The sequence below is a fragment of the Apostichopus japonicus genome, chromosome 6 (genome assembly GCF_037975245.1).
Source record: "Apostichopus japonicus isolate 1M-3 chromosome 6, ASM3797524v1, whole genome shotgun sequence".
In the NCBI taxonomy this organism is placed as follows: Eukaryota; Metazoa; Echinodermata; class Holothuroidea; order Aspidochirotida; family Stichopodidae; genus Apostichopus; species Apostichopus japonicus.
Window position 1 is genome coordinate 9,911,077 of NC_092566.1, and position 23,153 is coordinate 9,934,229.

The window sequence follows — 23,153 nt, forward strand, 5'->3', positions numbered from 1 at the left end:
CGTTGTTGTCTAAACTTACGTTGTTGTCTAAACTTTTGTTGCTGCCTAAACTTACGTTTTTGCCTTAACTTACGTTGCTGCCTAAACTTACGTTGTTGTCTAAACCTACGTTGTTGTCTAAACGTAAGTTATAGACGCGTGCACGCGCGAAAAGGGCAAACTGATTTCGTTGCTAAGTTTAACGTAAGTTTGGACAACGACGTAAGTTTAGACATCGGAATTTTAGACATCAACGTGAGTTTGAGCAACAGCATGGTGAAACAGCAGCAACAACTTTAGTTTAGGCAACAACAAACTTAGATTAGACAACGAAATCAGTTTGCCCTTTTCGCGCTTACGTTGTTGCTATCGGCGCTGTTCAACAATTGCTTTACCACATGGGCTTCATATGATTACTGTACGCAGGGGGTTGGTTCTTGCTGCCTGGGTTTAGGTAAACAGTCCCGTGGACAAGGCCGCCTTTGTTCTTCGCATATACGGGAAGTTTCTAGAGGAGCAAAGTGGGCGGGGTCAGCTCATGTATGTAGCATGGTGGAGAGCGTTTACCGGTTTGTAATTGGGTTGGGATACATGTCAATCTTACTATTTCGTAATTGGTCAGCAAATTAACGACGTGTATACAGCGCAAGTTGAATTTCGCGCGAATAGCCCATATTTTTATATCACGTGATTGGGCAATAACGTAAGCAGACAACGGAACCAACTTCAGACGGCAACGTAGGTTTAGATAACAACGTAAGTTTAGACAACAACGTAAGTTTAGACAACAACATAAGTGTAGACAACAACGTAAGTTTGAGCAACAACATGATAAAACAGCAGCAACAACTTTAGTTTAGACAGCAACAAACTTAGTTTAGACAACGAAATATGGTTTCCCTTTTCGCGTTCCATATTCGCGTTCCATATTAAACTTCCTTGCGTGGAGATTTTTTGTTGTTGCTCCCAAGCACATGACTATATATTCCATGTGACTACTTATCTTGATGTAATAGTACACATATTTTTACAGGTTGTAAATATTTTGGTATATTAGCAGAGGCAATGTAAGTTATTTTATAGCAAACTATCTATCTTTGTGAACGTTTATCTGTCCGTTTGTCCGCCAATCTTCCTTTCTATTATTTTTATCTGTCAGCATCAGTTCAAAGGCATTGATTCCTCGAAGCAGATTGCTCAATCCTATTGAAAGCAGGATAAGACCAAAGCTTATAATTAGGTAATGGGTCGTAAAGTTGGTATGCTGCTGCTTACAAAGGGTAACTGCCAAATGTATGTCATTTTGGACCATATTGTTAAAATAAGGTAAATGCTTCTTTCCAAAGTGCTGAAGTTCAACCACTGAGGAGTTGTGAATGTATTGCGAATATATCAGTTTTTGGGACATTTGACTTTCTACAATAACACTAACAATGTTTGTTGCTAGGAATTTTTTTTGGGGGGGGGGGGAGTGGAGGGGCAATGTGAATGAACTTGAGATATAATATTTTGTGTCATTGGTTATTATACAGGAAACAAATTTAGCATTCATAACTTAACTATATGTGTTTCATGTCAGTAATTGTAATGCACAATTAGTTAAGTGGCAACTACTAATTGTTATGTGAGGTGGTAATGTGAATTGTAAATTTGTAACACCATCTGAGATCGTTTGAGGTGCGATATGTCGAGGATGATAATTGAATATGTGAATATCTCACTTAGCAGCACCACACATTTCAAAACCAGCACTTCACATATTGAGAAATGAACTTAAATATGATTATTGTCAACTTCACTGAATTGTTCTTTTCTTTGACTAACAATTGAAAACATGTTTTGTTTTGTGATTAAAGGACAAAATAGCACAAAAATAAAAGCATGTGTATGGCATGTTATTGGATTAAAATGAAAGACATTAAACCCACACAGTAATATTAATATTAGAATATTTGTAATGTGATGTAGTTTTAGTTTTGACGCAAATTGTGTTCATATGTTGTATTAAATTCTGTCCTTGGACTATAGACAGTCCATAACTGATGACGTCAGCTGGGCGTTTGAATGAATGAATTATTGATCGCATGAAGGGTTCATGCAGAACAACTATCTAGCGGACAATGCGACACATGGACGGCTGTGATGAAACCAATATAAAAATAGAAGAAAAGTTTGAGCTGAACATGTAGCCATAGAAACGCAAAAGGTCAGCATATCATTTTAATTTTATGATGTCCTTGGTTTATATGTAAAAACAGAAGCTGTACTACTCAAATGTTTACGTATCTTCGTTAAATATGCTATCCATTTAAACAAAGTTTGCGATTCATTCATATATTTGTGATGTGAATATTTCATGCATAATTAATAACTAACTTTATTAAATAGCGAGAAAATAAATTATCATACACTGTATACCATGTTGGTCATTTTCGCTCGTATCTGTATAATAAATTCCGTGACAATATCTTGTCTGAAATTAAATAAAATTGGCCTGCTGCAAGAATGTACCATCTGTTTTAACGCGTTTGTTATATGCTGTGAAAACAATTCACTTTCAATGATGTTTACAACCAAATGATGTTTAGGAAACACACTCGAATCTCTTCAACCAAATCCACCGACGACAAACCCTTCCTGATGATCCTCCCGGCCCGTTTTATGATGTCATTGACACCCTTTCTCTTTGCTTTTGAAGTGTTTCCCGCCCAGCAGGTGCCAAAATAAGACGACATACCGAAGAAAATAGAGTTACGGAAAATGACAAAACGGTGTTCAAAAGTACTCACAGAATTCGACCACGAATTATTCAATGATTGCCAAGATTAAAAAAAAAACTATTGTAACCTTGCCTAGTTTGCATCTGATAGACGCAAACACCTTAAATTCAAAGTGATCGTTTTGAACACAATTTTGTTTTTCATTACAAATGCCAAAGAGCGCTCTCAATTCAGCAGGCGCCCCTTACACTTTCCTGTATAAAATATAACGTAGATAAATATCTTACAATACACTGTTGTTAGTTGTTGTAAAAGGAAGAAGCGTTGTTTCTCAAATGGTATTCTTTCATGGAAAGTTTGTGAAGAAAAGCTAAAGAAAATGTCCTTGACAACCATTCAGTGTTTTCTGGTGTTGTGCATGTATACCGCTCAAAGTAAGTGTACATTAATTAAATGAAATACATTCTGCATGATTCTTGGAGGACACTAAGCACTTGTCCCGATCAAGGTAACAAAATAAAGAAATACCTTTAGTTCTTTACAGTGTATTTAGGTTAATGTTTACTAATTGATTAACCATAACTCATATCTATCAGCCGAATAAATTGATTCTATATCAATTAATATATTACATGACATTGGAGCACCAGTAAACTGAATCAACCTGAATTTTATTAAGGTTACTAATTTAGAATTGTTTTGGAATTCTCTTCAGCGACGACGAGTAATGATCAGTGCAGTGAGAAGAACGCTTTGGAGGAAACTGTTACACTTAATGTCGGAGGATCAGTTTCCTTAAACTGTAATGTTACGGACTTGTCTCTAGTAATATGGTGTATCAATAATACTATAGTGTTTATTGGATATCGACGCAGCGATCCTGATAGTTCCAAACTCATGGTTTTGGCAGAGAACTACACTCTCCAACTGAAAAATGTTGACGAGAGTGACGCTGGTCTTTATACCTGTATACAACATGGACAAATAGTCGACAGATACAATATAACAACAACAGGTAACGTTAATTAAGTTGGAAATATGTTTATAAGCTCTGTTGCAAAGTCACAGAAAAAAAACAGTTTACTTTCTTAAAATGATAGTGTATTACGTATGTTATCGTTCAGCTATATGCCATAGGAACGCTTTCGATTGAGTTTAAGCCAAAGTTATTTTTTATTAGTTTTTTTATTGTCAAATGATATTTATTCATAGCTCATACGAATAACTTACTTTACACAGGATTGATTTAGACGCTGAATAACATAATATGCAAATGATATAAACAATTGATGAGATCTTCAAGAAAATAAGAAATTGCATTTTGTAAATGCGTTGTAAATTAGTATAGCAAATTGGTGCATGAAATTTAGACTTTAGTAGATATTGTTTTACTTGAAGCATACATTTATTAAATCTAAATAAAAAAATTATTTTTCTTCAACTTTCTTCTTAAAATTGTAACATTTTAGGTGAAAACTCAGAAAGTTGTAGGGGTGCTTTAGGCACAATTTCTGCCCGAAACAATTCTCTTGCTTTGGAAAAATAAATTGTTGACCAATCACAGATTGTTCGACATCTAAAATAAATTACTTGCTTTTATTACAATCCCAAAATAAATGATAAATCTTTTCTTCATCCTGCTCACAAAAGGTGCACTTGGAATTATAACTAATATTCATTTGATGAAGAAACCAATTTGTGCCCAGAATCCTATGCAAGACAACTCTTCTGAAAAAGTTTAATTTTATTGTCTCTTAATGACTGTAAAAGGAATAAGAACCATTCTCTTGATCCTCATTAAACTGAAAAGAGGTTTCCCATTTAAGACAAGCGGTCGGTTTGGTAGAGACATTCTTTACCACCTCCTTATAAAAGGTACGCGACATATGCAGAATACCGGATAACCTGTAATACAAATTAGTGTCATCTTCAAGGGGAACATTATTCACGTTTACCAACGTTTTCCAGTAAGAGGGGAGGGATACCGACCACCAGACTAAAATAAAGGGTAAAAAGTGAACGAACTAAATTACATCTAATTCGAAAAGTTAAGAAACTATGGACCTCGTTGTTGACGTAGAATAAATCCTTCACGAAGAGTACCTATAGTGTGCCATAGTGTGCCAAGATCCTGTAATAAAAATGTTATTGTTCATTCTAATTGCCGAGTTATTCCATACAATTTGGTTACCAAAATTATCTAAACGGCTCCTTAAAATAAACATGACCAAGTATTAAAGTCTTTAATGAAACCATTAATATTATTTATGTCGGCACTCTGGTAATTACTCCTTTATATATATGTATATATATAAGTTGAAAACGTGTGCATTTAAAATTGTGTTGATATTTTATTGGGTCAATATTCGGCAGTGAGTTAATGTTTGTAGTGCAAACGATATGATTTTTTTTTTGACACAATATTAGTGAGCAATAACATTAGACGGCTGTAGGTTTCCTGCGTTTTCTTTAACGAGCGCGGGTTTTATAAACGCGGTGTCTAAAGTAAGGTTAAATTATGTTTAATTCCTTTTTTCTAATAATATTTCACATGAGAGTATACGTGAGTTTTTCTTAATATATATATATATATATATATATATCTGAGAAACTGAGTTACAACTACTACTAGTGTTCCACTAGTCTCAACATATATATATATATATATATATATATATATATATATATATATATATATATATATATATATATATATATATATATATATATATATATATATATATATATATATATATATATATATATATATATATATATATATATATTGTGTCGAAGGAAAATTACCATTTACAAGGGAAAACAGAGTTAATATAAATTTCGAGTGAAGGCAAGTGCATATAGTAAAGTTCCTATGTATTTAACACTAAGTAAAAATGATTGTTTAACATAGCTTAGAATATTACTTAGCAACGGAATTAAAACTGAATCAGCGTTACCAGAAAGGTTTTGACACCGAAGTAACACACCGCGTTAAATTCGAACTTAATCAACCTATTAGACCACACACACTCAACGAAAATGGGACAGGGATGATTAAGAAATGCCTCCCCTTTACGGTAAGTTCATGGGAAAAATTATCCCTCTTGTATATTAATTTAGTGTAGTTTAGCCTACCTTTTTTTGTACCTTTATTTATGGTTGCAGAATATGGTTGTAGAAGAAGAGGAAGACCTGCCCATTCCTCCACCTCACCCCGAAGCAGATGTTGCCACTGCTGGTGAACAACGACCATCGAAGGCACTGGTACCAATAGGTCCCCTACCACCACCACAGAGAAGAATAGAGGGAGGGGGGACTTCAAGTAGGGTTGGAACTGGTTGGAAATTGTATATTTCACTGTCACAACATTTATGGAGGGACTAGTGACTATAGGTTTATTTACTGTGTATATGCTGTTGTAATGTACATCTATATGAGTTTATATTACAGGGCTTGCCAATACTAAGGAGGTAAGCTGGAAAGTGCAGGGTGGGGGGAGGTTACTAGGAGGGAGGTTGTCAACATGGTAGTAGATATGTTGAGGGGCGGTGAACTGGTTTTTAAAATTTCAATAAGAAATTTAAAGTCAAAGCAATTTTTTTCTCAGTTTTTGTGTATTGCCTGTACAACCCTTTAGTGCGCATACTAGTTAGCCTTTTACTAGACCCTTGTTCCAGTTACAGCAATAACTAAGGTGTCAAAGATGACGTGGATCCACAACAGCCTCTACTTATCACTCCAGAAGAGCCCTTGACCAGCATGGAGACCATGACTTTGATGTAAATCCTAATTTGGTAGCCTGTAAAATATTGTAATTTATTCGCGAATGAAAATTTAACTAAACGTCAATAAATCAGTCATATCCCGCACTTTCAAACATGAAATTATATTTTGCTTATAAAATAACATGTCTTGAACTCATCCAGCTATCAAACGTCTTAAACATCTCATCAAAAACCATTTCAAATGGGCAAAGCAAAGCAGTGTATCTAGAATAAACTCATTTGCATATTTACATATTTGCATACGTAATAATTTTGGAAACCTCATTTCAATACCTTTCCAACAATGGGTAGGTTCCTGTTGTCAAAAGTGACTTGAGTTTGAGTAATTGAAATTTGTAAATAATTTCCATTTGATCATGACATGGGCCTTGTTAGATAAGGGTTAACTCGGAAACTGAACGGTCTTAATATATATCTGTTTTACTTAATTAGAATATTTACATGCCATGTGCGAATTCGATAATATCTTTATTATCCCAAATATTTCAATTTATTCTCAATACTAAATTTTTCTTGTCAATATAAACAGGAGTACTAATTACAACAGGAAACCGTATAAGTTTTCGTTTATTTTTGGTACTTGTTTTATCATGTATTATAAAGGATCTGGTCTAGTTGTATATTTAATCATATTTATGTAATTCTGGAAACTCATGAAATTGTACATTTTTTAAGAACTTCATTTATCTTGTCCTGTACTTTAACTAGACTTGCATGGCAATATCACTCCTTTTCTTCATAGATTTTCTTTTCGAATTTCACCGTAAGAACTATACAGAACTCTTCTATACGTGTTTTAAAAAAAATTGTGTTTTAATTAATCAATAGGCGTACATAACGCAGTGCTCCGATGACCAATTAGTTTCTCTTTCATAAAAGGAAAGTGATTTGTAAACTCTCTGAGTCGGTACCTTAAAATTGGGTTATCGAAAGATATTCTTGTCTCCGGAGTTCTGCACGAGTTTACAGTGAAATCATAAACGTTTCAGTTTCTATGTGTAATTATATCTACTCTTTGCAACAATAGCTTTACATTACTTGTTATTCAGTTCTTCGATAAACATTTGACATGTTAATTGTTACTATTAAACACAGACTCTGTTAATTACTTTCGTTGTTTTCCCAAAAGATCAACTATACAACACTGGTTGAGTTATGAGTAATATTTTACAGAAGCAATATTGGAATAACACTCTTGTTTACACCAATCAATCATTTAAGAAATACATCAGGTGTGCAATTTTGCTCTATAGTATGCCTAACAAATGTTACCGTTTAAATCATTTAATGATGACATTTAACTTAAGAATTGTAATTATGAACCCACCATGGTCCCTCTCGTAGCAGGGATACAAGCTGAACTGTATCTTCCATGTATCTATCATAGTATCTCTTATCCATTGTTTATTTCACTGATGAATGCAGGTGATTACTATCATAATCTCCAGCTCAGCTATCAATGCGTGCCGGTTTCGGTTAGTGTTGTTATCAATCAATGAAAACTTAGTAAGTAAAAACTGACTGATTGGGTATATGTTATCCATGCATTGTGTGATGTATAAGATCCTTAATCAGACCGTTGGTATACGGAATATTCCGTTTGTTGAAGCAGTAAGTTTTATAACATCATTCTAACATTTCACACCAATCAGAATCCGTACAATTCTGAAACCTGTCAGGAATCCAAATGCAACTGTGTGGTTCATATTCTACAGTGGACACGCCCTAGAGTTTCAACTGAGTGCTTACTCAAACTGTCAGAGAGGGCACTGTAGCGTAGTTGTTGGTTAATAGCGCCACCAAATTTGTTCTGCTGAAGAAAATTGCTAACTTCACGATCGATTGGGATCAAGCGGTAAAGTAATTGAAATTCTGACCTAGTCGGATATAGTTTGTAAGTAAGGTTGTAAACAGGGGCGGGATTTGAGTTGTGAAAGTGGGGGTGCAAACCTGCCAGCAAGACTATCTTAGCGGAGCGCCACCACCGGTTGGCGCGTAGCGCACAAGAAATTTTTGGGCTTTACAAACCCTCCAGATCAGCGGCGTAACGTCTATGGGCTCGGACGGGGCAAACCCAGGGGCCCCCGACCAAAGGGGGCCCCCGCTGCACTGATGTACAGAACTTAGAAGAGGGGTACCCTTTGTTTTGTTTTTTGTTTTTTATTAATCGGCACGTTTTCGTTGGAAAAGAAACTATAAACGAGACAATGGACATATTTTTCTGTGCGTGAATACGTTCGTCATAAATCATATGCCCCTGCAACTGCAAATCTCGTATCCTTCTTTCCGCACGACTGACTCAAGAGCCTGAGGTACACACTGGAACTTGATAGGCTACGCTGGTACATATTATAGCGAAATAGCGCCTCTAATTTCAATGAATTCGCTCTCGGTCAGGGTTGCCGCATGCATGACATTGGCTGATAACTGGCCAAATGACACAAATTGGGCATATTTTGAACCCCTTTGGCTGATGCTTTCCTCAGCTATCGGCCAAATCGCCGATGCCTAAGATTTGTGTGTGGATTTGTATGTTTCCGTATCAGACAGTAAATCGAATTTGGCATATTTTCCACCGTTTTGCTGATATTTTGCCACGGGTGGAAATATACATGTTTATGTTAATTGGACATTGGTCATTTGGTCTTATTGTCCTTTCAATCTCTTAATGTATTCTAGCTTTGCAACACATTTTTTCATGTTCCCAGTATGACAGACAAGGCGGACCAAAATGTGTCTATGAACGCAGATTTTCCCCAAAATCTCAGTCGATAAAATCACCACGAAATGTTCCATATACGGCTTAGATTGCACCAGAGAGCTTGTAGAACACCAGAGCTTCCAGGGCCCTAAGGCGGGCCCTGGACCCACGCCTTTGGGACTTCGCGCTCCGCGCTCGTGATGTGCGCGCAGCGCACATCGGTTGATTCTCCGCAGCAGCCAGGGGGCCCTTCCTTCCCTGGACCCAGGGGCCCTCAGACTCATCGCTACGCAGCTGCTCCAGATGGCCGGAAACGGCGCTTCCCGAGTGCTCTAAGCTGCATATACCCATCCTTGAAATATGGATCTCATGTCTGCAATTGTATCTAGATAGTTAATTATCGTTTAAAAATTTGAAGAGGATTGATAGTAGAACATAATGGTCAGATGGTGATGTACAAGTTTTGTTATACGTCACTATCTAAGCGGAGCGCCATCACCGGTTGGCAAGGAGCGTCGAAATTTTTCGATGAAAGGTACCCTTAGATCGGTAAAATTAACACCCATATAGGCTTTAAATTGCATCTAAACAATTAATGAACGTGTGTAAATTTAGGAAGGACGGATAGAAGAACTTATATGGTGATGTACAACTGAAGCTTATACATCACTATTTAGGCGGTGCACCACCATCAGTTGGCGCGGCGCGTCGAAATTTAAGCAAACGGGAAATCCTAGATCAGCAAAAATGACACCTCTGGTAACAATAAATCGCATCTAGACAGTTCTTTTCCCCCTAAAATTATTAATATATTGTGCATTGGACCGATCAAGAATATGTTTAGCACCCCACTTCGAAATTCTCCCCACGGTCCCCACTTCTTGGAGCACTTGGCAAATATCGGGGGCTGAACATACCTTTACACCCCCCCCCCCCTCCTACCGAAACTGCCGAGTGCCAGTGGCGGAGCTAGGGGTATTGGTCAGAGGGGGTGAGAATGGTCTGTAGGGGCGCTTTCGACACTATCTAAGCGGAGCGCCGCCACAGGTTGGCGCGGAGCGTACAGAAATTTTTTGAGTCAAGATACTCCTTAGATCGCCGGAAATGACCCTTTCCGGGCCTTGCTAATTTGCAGATAAACGAAGAATAAATAGATGTCATCGCCATTTTTGACAACTCTGAAGTTTATATGGGTGTTGAAAGTACATGCGCTTCATCACAAGACCGCCGTTAGAGCATTTTGTCAGAAAATTACACCAACAAAATGTAACAAATGTCAATAAGTAGATGAGAGCGCAATAATAAAGTCAATAATCGCGAATAAGTAAAAAATGGTAAAAAGCTGAAAAGGGCGCCAGCAGTCCATTTGAGTCCGTCAGGGGGGCATTCGCCCCCCCCCCCCCTGACTGTATGGACGCTCCGCCACTGCCGAATGCTGTATACTGTAACAATGGATTTAATGTGTTACTGTGTTAGTGCCAATTTTTAATTTACATTATTTGATTTGCATGCATCATTCCAGGATTTCGAGCAGTAAAGAAATTACATCGGCATTGCCATTGCATATTGTTGAATGACACGGAGTGTTGGGGGGGGGGGGTGTCATGTGTCAGTGTATTGAATTTAATTATTGATTTACCCAATATGCAAATCTGTCTTTCGTAATTAGTTTCTCTGGATTTAGTTATTCAACGCATTCAGTAGAGCAGCAACGTTGAAAATCAATTCCTGAAGCTAGCACTGTAGGGCATGCCGCGGATTCATCACATGCAGAATTGAGTCGCTAGTTTGTTAGCTCCAGGATTCGTAACCTGTGCTGCGAACCATGTGCTAGCTCCAGCTCCAGTAACACACGGGTGTTAGGGTAACGTTATATCTGTTTTGATTTCCTTAGTAAACCTCTCGACCAGTTGAAGTAGATTCCTATCATACGTTGGATATCTATCATATGTACTGTGGGTGCGTTGGCATCAGAGAAAAAGAGAGAGTTGCAACGACAACATGAGCGTAGAAAACACAGCGAGCCACGTATTTGTACCTTTCTTTATGTCTTGAGTCTACACTCTTGTTTTACCATTTTCTAGCTGCCCTTACTAATATACAACAAGATCTCTTTGGTGGCTATCACATAGGCGAAAGGTTCGATGTTTTGGAAGATGCTTATGAAATCTGGAATGAATGAATCTGGAAAGTTTATTGGACATTTCATTGCCTAACGTTAAGACTCTACGTAAATAGTAGTGTTGAATGGCGCTTTTGGGTGAGCTGTTGGTCTTCAAATTGCTGCAAGCGACAAGCCCCAAGTGGCTTAGTATAGTAGTAGTAGTAGTAGTAGTAGTAGTAGTAGTAGTAGTAGCATGGGCGTCAATCCAGGGGGGACGGGGGGACACGTCCCCCTCCACATTTCGATGGGTGGGGAAAACAATATCAAATGTCCCCCCCCCCCACACATTTGGAAAAAGAGTAGTGTCTATTTGGTTAGGGCTTACACATCTCAGGATTCATATCATCGAATATGTAGGCGGAGTGTATAGCCTAGTGGTTAACGCCGGCGTCTCCCAGTCATGAGATCCCCGGTTCGATTCCCCGCCGACAGCAATGTGTGTCGTCTGGCAAGGGTGTTGTTCAATAACAACTTCCCGACATGGACGTTAAATGGATGTGTGCCGAGAGATTGGCTTCGGTCAGCTTGCGAGTCTAAAAGCCTCCGTGGCTTCTTTCGCGAGTTCCTGCTTGCGGGAAGATCACATATACATACATACATAGACCCATACATACATACACGCATACATACATACAATATCACTCAATGTTGCTGAATGGAGAATTCCACCCAGATCTCGTGAGTTGCTACCCTGAGCTCTCCGACAATCTTAAACTTAGTATGTCTTTCTTTCGAGGCCAGTTCCAGCCGTCGTCGGTTGAAGGGTATAGATAAATATTCAAGTCGATGAATCCAGCGGTACGGGGTATGTTTGGTGAAGTCGAGGCTCTCTTGCGGTTGCTCCTCGTCTCCTCCGCCAGTTCGACGGAAGCCGAGAGATCTTCTACTGCTTTGAGGTGTTTGGAGACATGGCTACGGAGCACCATGACTCAACAGAGGCTGAACCATGTGATGGTGTGCCATATTCACCGCGAACGTCTAGCCCAGTTGAAGCCTGAGGAGTTAGCAGAGAAGTTCGTTGGTTCCTTGGATTACAGACGCCGCATCTTCAGGCGATTCCAGTAGAAAACTAGTGCGCTTCTTCAATATCACAAGAGATAGCACTTCATAGCTAGAGCCAAAGCTTGTACATAGTTGTTGTTTAGTTGTAGATGGTGTTTCAAAGACGGTGCCCGTTCCCTAATATTGGGGAAATGAAATAGGGAGCATATTCCGTGGCAGCGCATCCCATGTTACCTTGTTGTTGAGTGATACCGGAGTTTACTCCACAGTGAGAACACTGGGTACACGCAGGGACGTCGATAGAGGGGGTGTGGGGGTGGCTCACCCCCAAACTTGGTAAAACTGACCATAGTTGGAAAATTGGAGTGCGACAGTCGGAATTTCCGACTGTCGCACTCTTGTTTATCTAGGCCTATTCATTTATTCCTGTGATTGTGCATGACCTAAAAATTGAAAAATATCGGTCAAAATTGACCTTTAATCTGTCATATTTACCACGTTTTCCTTGCCACATTGAGAAATTGTATCTCGCGATTCTTATACTCCACTGTACAAAACTTCGTATGATTTTGAAAACTCCAACAAAAAAAGGCCTAATAGAACTACCGTAATAGGCGTAGGAGCCCAATTTGATTGGGGGGGGGGGGGGGTTGTAACGACTTGCCCGAAAAATACAACCCAAATTTTTCGCGCGCGCGTTCCACATGTAAATGTGCATATTATATAGACATGCATCGGTTTTTACATCGCATGCAAATAACATACAATAATTTTCCGTCTTATTACCCTTCCATATTAGTTAGATTTATTGGGGAAGTCGTTACAATATTAATGGAAATATTTATATAAGTTTAACCACTGAAAAACACATTGCAAATAATCTTTCTTTCAGTAGGTGCCCGAAAAGTTATCAGCATATTGCCCGAATTTCACAAAAATATTTGGTTGGGGTGGGGGGGGGGCTAATAAGTTTGTGAAATGAGTGCCAGGTGGGTACAAATGTATCGAAAAAAAGTTACAGAACAAAAGTGCAGTCGCGAAAGATTGGGTGTCTGACACTGACCGTATCGTTCACGAGTAGCGCGAGGGTGGGGGGGGGGGTACAAAGCAGCAGTCGGAATTTTCTGGCTTCAAAACCCATCTAGTTGGATTTTCAGCCACTACACCCCCCCCCCCCAATCTTCAAGCCTTAGCTACGTCCCTGGGTACACGGTGGTTACATAGTACGCTCCGACCAGAATTCACCCGATTACCAGATGCAGATCCACCTAGCAACCGAGGTAACTTGCTTGAGGACTCCAACGAACAACCACTGATTTATTTTGATGCCTTCATCACTTTAGCCACCACTCACATGGGACCTGTTCTAAGTCTGACGATACATGCGCATGTGTGAGGTCCTGAAAACATAATTAAAGTGGTTTGTCTTGCCATCCTTGTTTCAAATTTCATAGAAATGTATTCTTGTAGACCTAGCAAAATATTTAAACTGACATAGTCACATTGGAAGTGTGTCACGGGTGGCATTAAAAGTCATTGGTGGTTTAACATGCTGGCGTATGACGACATTTGGTCAAATTTGCGATAAGCTCAATATACGAACTCGGATCTTGGCTGTTCCTAATTAGTTAGTTATTTAAATTATTAATAATTGGGTATGAGAAATGCACCATTTTGTGGTATGACTTCCAGGACGGCAAGTCGAGAAACTCACATGCAGTCGCGGCGGATAGCTTCCTTCGCCTATATGCCCGGGGACATTTTGGGACATCGTTCCTATAGGCGAGGGGTGGGCAACCTACGGCCCACGGGCCACATGCGGCCCGCCAGTGATTTTTTGCGGCCCGTGAGATGTCTCAAGAAAAAGAAAAAATCAATCTATTTTAGATCTTCACAAAAAATGAACTAGCTGCTTAGAATTTATCTGCACTAATGATGCTGTCAGGTAGGTCAATTATCACCATTAATTATCAATTGGACTATATTGACATTATGTTTTTGTGAATACAGATTAGTACACACACCTATTGCTTGAACGTCCTCGGAAGCAACGGTTTGAAATCAACAGCAGGTCGTTGGTGAGGTGCGGCCCTGTCAATCTTTCACTCCTAAAATCTGGCCCATTCATTCAAAAAGGTTGCCCACCCCTGCTATAGGCCTATATCTGAGGTCCTGGGGTCATTCCTTTACCGACTTGGTGCAATATAATGTGCCCATTTTAAAGTAAATTTATTCAGAGATTGTTAGTTGTCATGGGTTCGAACACATGACGGGTATTCTATCCTGAAACATAGGCAAAATGAGGCTGGGGTTCCACTTCGCCACATCATTTGTCAACTAGCACTGGGTTCTAATGTTCATGTCAATTGGAATCACTAATAAATGAAATAATCCACCAAAAATGTAGGTCGCATGAACTTTCTTGCAGATTTCCTGAGTGACGAATTTGTATTTTTCTCCCGAAATCACGCAACTTAATGGCTGCTATCCAGCCTGGCAAGTGCCATCTCCAGCGATCTGGCAGGTATTCAAATCTGAAATTGTCTTGGTACGCTGCGCGCCAACCGATGGTGGCGCTCCGCTTAGATAGTACTTACGGCCTAAATACTCGAATCGATTACGTCCCCCCACGTTTCAAATCGGATTGACGCCCCTGAGTAGTAGTAGTAGTAGTAGTAGTAGTAGTAGTAGTATTAGTAGTAGTAGTAGTAGTAGTAGTAGTAGTAGTAGTAGTAGTAGTAGTAAGTTGAGTCTCGTCTATCTGACATGCTCAGTGATTATAACCTCCGCCACGTATCACGATCTTGCCCAAGGTTTATTGCTTCCTCGAAATTGTTAATATTAACGTCCTTAAATTGCGACTTTATTTTTCCAAGCAAGGTAATCACGGGCCTTCCTTCTGAGTTAGTAGTATGTCTTAGTGCTTATCTTAAAGCAACCTTTGCTGGAGCGTCCTCCTGGAGTCTTGCTACATGACCGAAAAATCTCAATCTTCTATGTGCGACTATGGATGACCAAGGTGTTTGGTTGGTTTCATTGTAGAGCTCATCGTTTGATAACCAATTGTTATTGGTCCATCTAATGTTGAGAATATTACGAAGTAGTTTCCTTTGAAAAGTTTCAAGTTTGCGATCAAGATCCTTCGTTGTGCCACACAGTTCGCAATTGTACAAAAAAATAATCTTTAATAAAGCCTCAAAAATCCTAAGCTTAATGTTCCGGCTTATGTTTTTGCTTTTGAAAATACTTGACAGTGTGTTGAAAGCACCGTTGGTTATTCCAATTCTTCGGTTAAAATCTTCTTCGGTCCCCAGCAAGCTTTCAACATATTTACACTTCTTCCAACTTTCATTTCCTTTTCTTGTGATTTAAAATTTCTCAGTTTTTGTGCAATTGATTTTCAGATTCCTTCCTGCCAGTTTCTCAGAAACTCGTTTTTCGATATCTTGCAGTATATGCTGACCAGTTGATGCCCAAGATATATCATCAGCGTATTGTTGGTCTACTGTGCAAAAAAGAATTAGTGGTGGTAGTGCTGTAATCATGATCAACTAACTGAGATGGCAGGATAACTGCATCGATATCATTATCAACTTATTTCAAAAAGTTGGCTACATAAGTTATAAAAAATAGTGCGCTTGCACTATCTCCTTGTGGTGAACCAATGTTAGTGTTAAAAGGAAGTCCGAGTTTGCCCTCTAGTTTGACGGTGTAGGAGACGATTAGCAGTGATATCAGGTGAAGTTCGTCGTTGTCAAGAACCTGTTCTAGGTCAGTTAGCAAGGATCGTCTTTGAATTTTGTCGAACGCCTTGCTCATATCTAGCATCAATAGATTTATAGTGTAACCTGTGGATGTTATAGCTTTTTCTGCTAGCACTTTAAAAGCGAAGACCAGTTCAGCTGTGCAACGTCCTGAAGTGTAGGCAGTTTGGGTAATGGGGAGAATATCGCTCATCAATTGACGGACGAATCCTCCTGGCCACAAAAACTGCAAGAATTTTCCTCAGTGTTTATATAAAATGACTGGTCTTAAGTTTTCTGGTGGACCTTAAGTCTTTCCAGGTTTTTGGATAGGAGTTAGTATTCCTTGTTTAATTTCAATTGGGAAATCTCCTGATTCGGCTATACTATTTAAGATATTTGCTATGTGTTTGTGTGTGCATGGGGCATATTTGAGATGTTCGGCTGTGACCTTGTCACAACCTTGGTTTTTATTATATTTTAAGGATGAGACTGCTTGTTTAATTTCATCTTCATCAAAGGGCGTGTTTAGTTTTTCTATAGAAACACGTTTGGTTTGGGGTCTGGGATATTGCAGTTAAAAGTCTTTTCGAAATGTTTGCTGATTTCTTTAATTTTTGCGTCGGTATCTCCTATGTGTTTATCGCCAATTTTAATTGTAATGGGGTCTCTCTTACCTTTTTATTGTACTACTCTTATTGCTTTAAAGAAACGGTGGGAGCTATCCTTACAATTTTCAAGTGGCTCCTATGTATAAATTTCTGTAATATCAACAGTAACAGTGTGACGCTCATGGGCGCAGATCAGCCTTGGAGAATGGTGGGGACGTAGCGCACAAAAAAATTTGGGCAAATATACCTCCCAGATCGCCGGAAATATTTTTTCCCAGATGATGCTCCCTAACCTCCTTAAGTTTAGGATCTCATGGCTTTGAAATTTAGTTTGGGGAAATACATGGGCGTCTGCAGAAAACAAAATCAGGGGACAAATAATCCAAGTAGACTTTTGTATATGATGGGTCTGTGTCAGTGTCAGTAGTAATAATTCTCGTCTTTTATAGCATGTCATTTACACAATGGTGGATCAAACTGTGCCAAAGTTCAATACAGGGGAATTTGAAATGCAGCATTTGGTCAAGACGAACTGGTGGGGACACGGTATATCATGTCCCCACCACTGAAGAAGTTGGTGGGGACGCGTCAATTCAGTCCGACAAAAGTCGACGACTTGAATATTTTAACAATATTTACCTAAGAAATCACCTACGTGTCAATTTTTTATTAGTATTTTGTTTACATTAGTTTCGGCGATGACGTCATTCATGAGTGTTATAATATTAGCCTATATGGTTTAGCTACACATAAACTTCGATTGTACATAGGTCAAGTACGTGAGTCAATGGGACATATCACACAAAACGTGTGTGTATATCTTATACGTACATCATACGTACATCATACATTATAGCGACGTTCGTTCTAGGAAGTGCATGGAGTGCAATTCGGAAAACGCCCACCACACAATTCTCAAGAAAAACTATAGTCCTGTAGAAACGAATCTGTAACAAGAACGCCTATTCGATCAACTATAAGAAGGTAAGTTTTCACCGTAGTCTTGTTTTAGCATTTCATGTTCGATAACAGTGACATTCACCGGCTTTTTGCATATAGTCCACTGTGCATGTACATCGTATCATAGCTTCATACTACATGGTTTTTGATAGATCGATTGCGAGTCAATAATACATATCGAACAAAAACATTTGTGTATACTTAGTACGTACATCATACACGATTACAGCCGTGTTAATTCTAGGCAGTGCATGTAGAATTCAGACAACACCAACCTCATTCTTAATAAAGACTAGTCCTGTAGGAACGAAACTGTATCAAGAAAGCCTGTTTGATCAACTTAGTAGGCAAGTTTTAACCATAGTCTTGTTTTATAATTTCCTGTTCGTTGACAGTGTGGTATGGTATAATACGCATGTGATATGACAGATTTTTAATAATATATATATACATATCTTAATATATATATAATATTAGGCGTATTGAAAATGAGGGGCTATCTTTTTTCTTCGCAATCTAGCTCATTCAGCGAAGACAAATGGCGGATTCCACTGATATGAACACCACTGATAGCATACCTGACCAAAACCGGGGAGTTGTCACTGATAAAGATTTACAGGTTTGTAAACAAGATTTAATTCTGGACATAGTAAACAATCATAAAGACAATAAAATCAACAAGGGTAGATCTTTTTCTTCTTCTTCTACTCTTTCAGACTCTTTCGAAAAAGGTACCCAGAGAATGGAAAGATTTAGGTCTCGCGCTTGGGTTTGAGTCGGCTGAATTGGATGCAATTGAAATAGACCACCACGGCCACAAGGAAAGAGTCTACAATATGTTGTTGAAATGGAAGAGAAAGCATGCCGGAAATGCCACAATATACGCATTAAAACAGGCTCTGACTGAAGCAGATATGGGTGGCATCATACTATAGTAAATCGAGCAAACGGTACATTGCTAAAAAAATTGTATAGACAATTTGTTCTCTTCGCTTTTTTAGGGGTGGGGGTGGGGGTTTATATCATGTTACTTGTGGTTTAATTAAATAGCTGAAGGTTGATATGTTACTAAGCTTGGAGTTTATTCATCATTGGTTCACACCATTGCACTGAAGTGGACTATATCACATACAAATATGCAGGTCTATGTTAAAAACAAAACAATTTGAGGGTTAACCGATTTAATCACTGATTTAGATACAAAACTTCAATGATTTTTTTTTAATGGAATCAATATGAAAAGAAACCATGAAAACTTTGCTAAGCCATTTATTTTACATAAAAATGTTCAATCAATTTACATTGGCAGTACTTACCTGGACTTTATCTAACAGAATAAGAAAAGTGTAAAAAAAACAAAAGAAAAACAGGCAGCAACGCCAAAATACAAAATGGGACTGAGCACTATACCAATTGTTGTGTTGACTTTATTATGTCTCACCTTATATTGTCAGAACTGTTCCTACTCGCAACGGTGTGTGCACTCAGGTGTCGAGAACTAGACGTTCAAAGGTCGGTCGGTGGTTCAGTTCTGTTCATGAAATGACTGTAGTGTGCCTGTACATACCACAAAACCAATACACCAGCCAAAATTTAAGTGTTGCATATACATGTCATTAATGTTACAAAAACTGCTTCATAGTTTGGGAAAGTTTATCACTTGTCAATAAAAACATCAAATTTAGCTCTGACCAGGTTTACAAGTTCATATAGCCTAGTATAGATATACCCACACGGTAGATTAATTCTAGAAATAGACAGTACTGTTCGAATGCAATGTTTGTAAACTTTATAGCTTTATAAGTGAATCTGATGGTAAGTGGAATATGCTGATGTATTTTGGTACTGAACTTGTATTGTAAGCACCTACTTTTATAAAAGTTACGACTCATAGGCTATGCAGTGGTTTGTTATCTTGAAGCAAGGGGTCTTGGAATACTACTGTTACTACATGTTAGTAAAATTGTCAGAACTGTTCCTATACTCGCAACAGTGCATGCATGCACTGTGTTGAGAAACTGGAGCGTCAAAGGTCGATCGGTGGTTCAGATCTGTTCATGAAATGACTGTAGTGTGCCCTGTATATGACACAAAACCAAATTAAAGTCAACATAATAATATTCGAGCTTTGATGTATTCATTCTCACTGTAAACTGTATTTATCATATCTGGTATTTTTGCACGCTGTGCTAATGAATATATAACCTGTCACGTGATAAACAACAACGTGCACAAGAGTTCAAAGGTGGTGGCCAAATTCTAAATATCCCGACTGATTAAGGTTAGGACAGGAATATTTATGGAAGAGCCAGAGACGAATCAATGAGTTCATGATGGGCGTGAATGGAGGTGTCCTCTCCCAGAAAAAGAAAATCAGACGTCAAATAGCGCATTCTGAGGCATACGGTATTTAGCTATAAATTAGTTCTATAATTAGGTTGAGCTAATAAATATCACTGTAATGTGTATTGTGTGCGTGTGTGTGTGTGTGTGCATACGACAAGGAGTATTTTTACCCCCGTAGCAGTGGTCTAATTTTCTCCGGCGAAATTCCCCCCGAATGACGATGGGGTGGGATGGTCTCCCTCCCCACCCCACCCAGGCCTCTCCCAACCCCAACCCAACCCACCCCTTGCGCTCACCACTGGCCAGAAGTAATATTCATTCTCTAAGTTAAATTACCCAAAGTTACTATATTTTTCTCCAGAAATGTACCTATGTTTTCCAATATCATATTAGTGCTATAATCCACCTGATTGACAAAATCATTGGGCTCTGTATGGCTTTGACTAAGCAATTGTTTCTGTTATAATGATACTCCTACACTGAACAATTCATCCGGTGTCGTGTTCTGTAAATAAACTTTCGTATAATGTACGACAAGTGAAAAACCCCTATATTTCGTAATATTGAATCCTTCTATTATCAGCGCGAACTAACCAAAAAGAAGGCCTATATAAAGATTGCCTGAGTCGTGGTTTTGATTGGAAAACCCCTATGTTTAGAAAGTATAAAGAAACACGATAATCGATATACAACATGTCTCCCGCACATTGCACATAGGTAAGAACGAAACAAAATATTGGTATACGTGCATACTCAAACGGCGCCAGATCAAAGCATCTAACATGAGGAAAACGGTATTTTACAAGTTTGATGTCCGCGTGTCATTGCTTAAGCCTTATATAGGGTGTTTCGAAAGTTCGTTCCGCCCTATCCGTATTTCTTTTTAAAAAGATGTTTAAAGCTACACTAAACACCATTCATACGGTAATTGTTATTATTTTATGTAGGCTACATATATATGTATTGATGTAGTAGAGTCAGTTTCCTTATTTGTTTTCCCTTTCTTCCGAATTACGAATTGAAGCTGGCGACAGTCGGAAATTCTGACAGTCGGAAATTCCGACTGTCGCACTCAAATTTTCCAACTATCGTCATTTTTACCAAGATTGGGGGGTGAAACACCCCCACACCCCCCCCCCCCTCTAGCGACGTCCCTGGCTTAAGCCATATATTAATTGAAAATGTGCTTATTCTGTGCGAACGGAATAAATCATATGAACTAAACAGAGCCTTGTAATTGTTTGATTGTAGACATGGTTAAGACATCAGGATCGATAGATATAACGGATAGTTACATTTTATATAATTAAACGTAGAATCAGGTTTTGAAATTTGTTCCATTAGCAAAGTTCCAATTCTTCGGCATAATCGTTTTATTTACTGTATTCTTGAGAGATCAATTAAGGGAGGACATTCTACGACGAGAATAATTACCCTTAATACAGGCGACGACGAATGCTGCGATAAACTGCAGATATTTCAAAGTTCGGCTACGAGACGTTTATCTCCGGCACCACCCCATTCCTAAGTTTTATATTATTTTATATACTTCTGAAAGAAGATAAACGAATGGGGTTATTCAAAATATTTAAATGACGTAATATTCCGGTGGCCCAATTTGATTGACATGTTTGTGATGTGTAAGTATGTGTGTGTGTGGGGGGGGGGGGGTGGGAACATAAACTACTGTACTTTTCTACACAGGGGGAGGAGCATAAAACTACTGTATTTTTCTACACTTTCTGTTCTTTTGTAATTTGGTCTCTAAGTCCTAGCAGAAGTTATCAAGAGGTAAACGCTACCAGATACTTAAGGATTTATATATACTCTCGTGAAATGGTAATATTATATTATGTGTTATATATTGTGTTATATTATGTGTAAAATATGTGTGAAATATCCGACTACAAGCAAGAGCTATAAGCCTCCGTGTGTCTATAAACCATCACAATATATACATTCTTATGTGTGTTTTTATTTGGTGGGGGTTGAGAGGGGGAAGGTTGTTTGTCATAAGGTTCTCATGGTCGTATCATGTATATAGGGTTTGAACATCTTCTCACGGATCGCATGGTGGCCCCTTTATGTGGTCTAAAACGACCATAGAAAGTGCACGGAATGTTCATTTTCAGTATACATAATACAAGTATATATGTTTAAAGTTTCTTATCCATACGAAACTAAATTTAGCGATCCGTTGAAAATTTTGGTACGTTACGTTAAATTGCAGTTCAGGTTAACAATTACCGGTACGAAAACTAGCACTCTGTATAGCCTTTGTAAAATATGAGTCAGGCCTGGGTATATGGGAGGCCATCGCCGCCAAAAAAACAGACAAAAATTATTATTAAACGTAAAAAACAACACAAAAGAAAGGTTTAAAACAAACTTTCATGAAAAAAAAAAGTTTAAAACGAAAAGAGGTAAATTAAGAAGACAAAGAATTACAGAAACTTTCAACTGACCAAACGTGATGTAAATAAACACAAAACAAATAAACACAAGAAAAGTTTAATCTTACAAAGGTAAAAAGCGTACACATCAGACCTTTAAAAAAAAAAGCACAAAAAAATGCAAATAATATATTGCAATTAAACGAAATACAAATACAAGTTAATAATGTAAAATATTACAAAGAACTAAAATATTGTAACGCTGTTACTGTAAAGTTGTGGTGCAATGGGATATCTGAAATCTAAAATACATACATGATCATTTCCACATGTAGGATATATACGAACGTGGTGGAGGGTGTGTGTGTGGTGGGTGCGGGTGGAGGAGGGTTCCCTTTGTAGTGTTGAAACGATGCTACATTTTACGTCTATCTTCGTGTATCACATGTATATATTAAAAAATAAAAACTGTCGACACGATCAATCAGTCCTGTCTCTCACCTCCTCTCATGCACTGGTGTATTTCCTTCCCTCTGTTTACCCTGTATTTTTTAATTTGCCGACTCCCCTCCCCCCTCCCATCCCCCCAAAAATATATGTTCACAAGGTTAACAAGTCTATAGTCCCAAGCTAAACACACATGTCGTGGTGAACGCTCACTATACTTGCGGATCAAGACGGATCCTCCCCCCCCCCCCCCACACTGTACTTCCCAGTTTCAGGAATCGGCATATGGAAGATTATTCGGA

The 23,153-nt window shown here is 38.4% G+C and overlaps 2 long non-coding RNA genes across 2 annotated transcripts; both read left to right on the forward strand.

The window, feature by feature from the left end:
• Positions 1-2,317: 2,317 nt before the first annotated feature.
• LOC139968936 (uncharacterized) lies at positions 2,318-7,628 on the forward strand. The gene is made up of 3 exons (XR_011793592.1): positions 2,318-3,133; positions 3,415-3,714; positions 5,865-7,628. It is a non-coding gene; the product is annotated as an uncharacterized lncRNA (long non-coding RNA).
• A 9,853-nt stretch (positions 7,629-17,481) lies between these two features.
• On the forward strand, positions 17,482-22,940 carry LOC139968933 (uncharacterized). Its single transcript, XR_011793588.1, has 5 exons — positions 17,482-17,689; positions 18,186-18,284; positions 18,382-18,615; positions 19,120-20,870; positions 20,913-22,940. It is a non-coding gene; the product is annotated as an uncharacterized lncRNA (long non-coding RNA).
• The last annotated feature ends 213 nt before the right edge of the window (positions 22,941-23,153 follow it).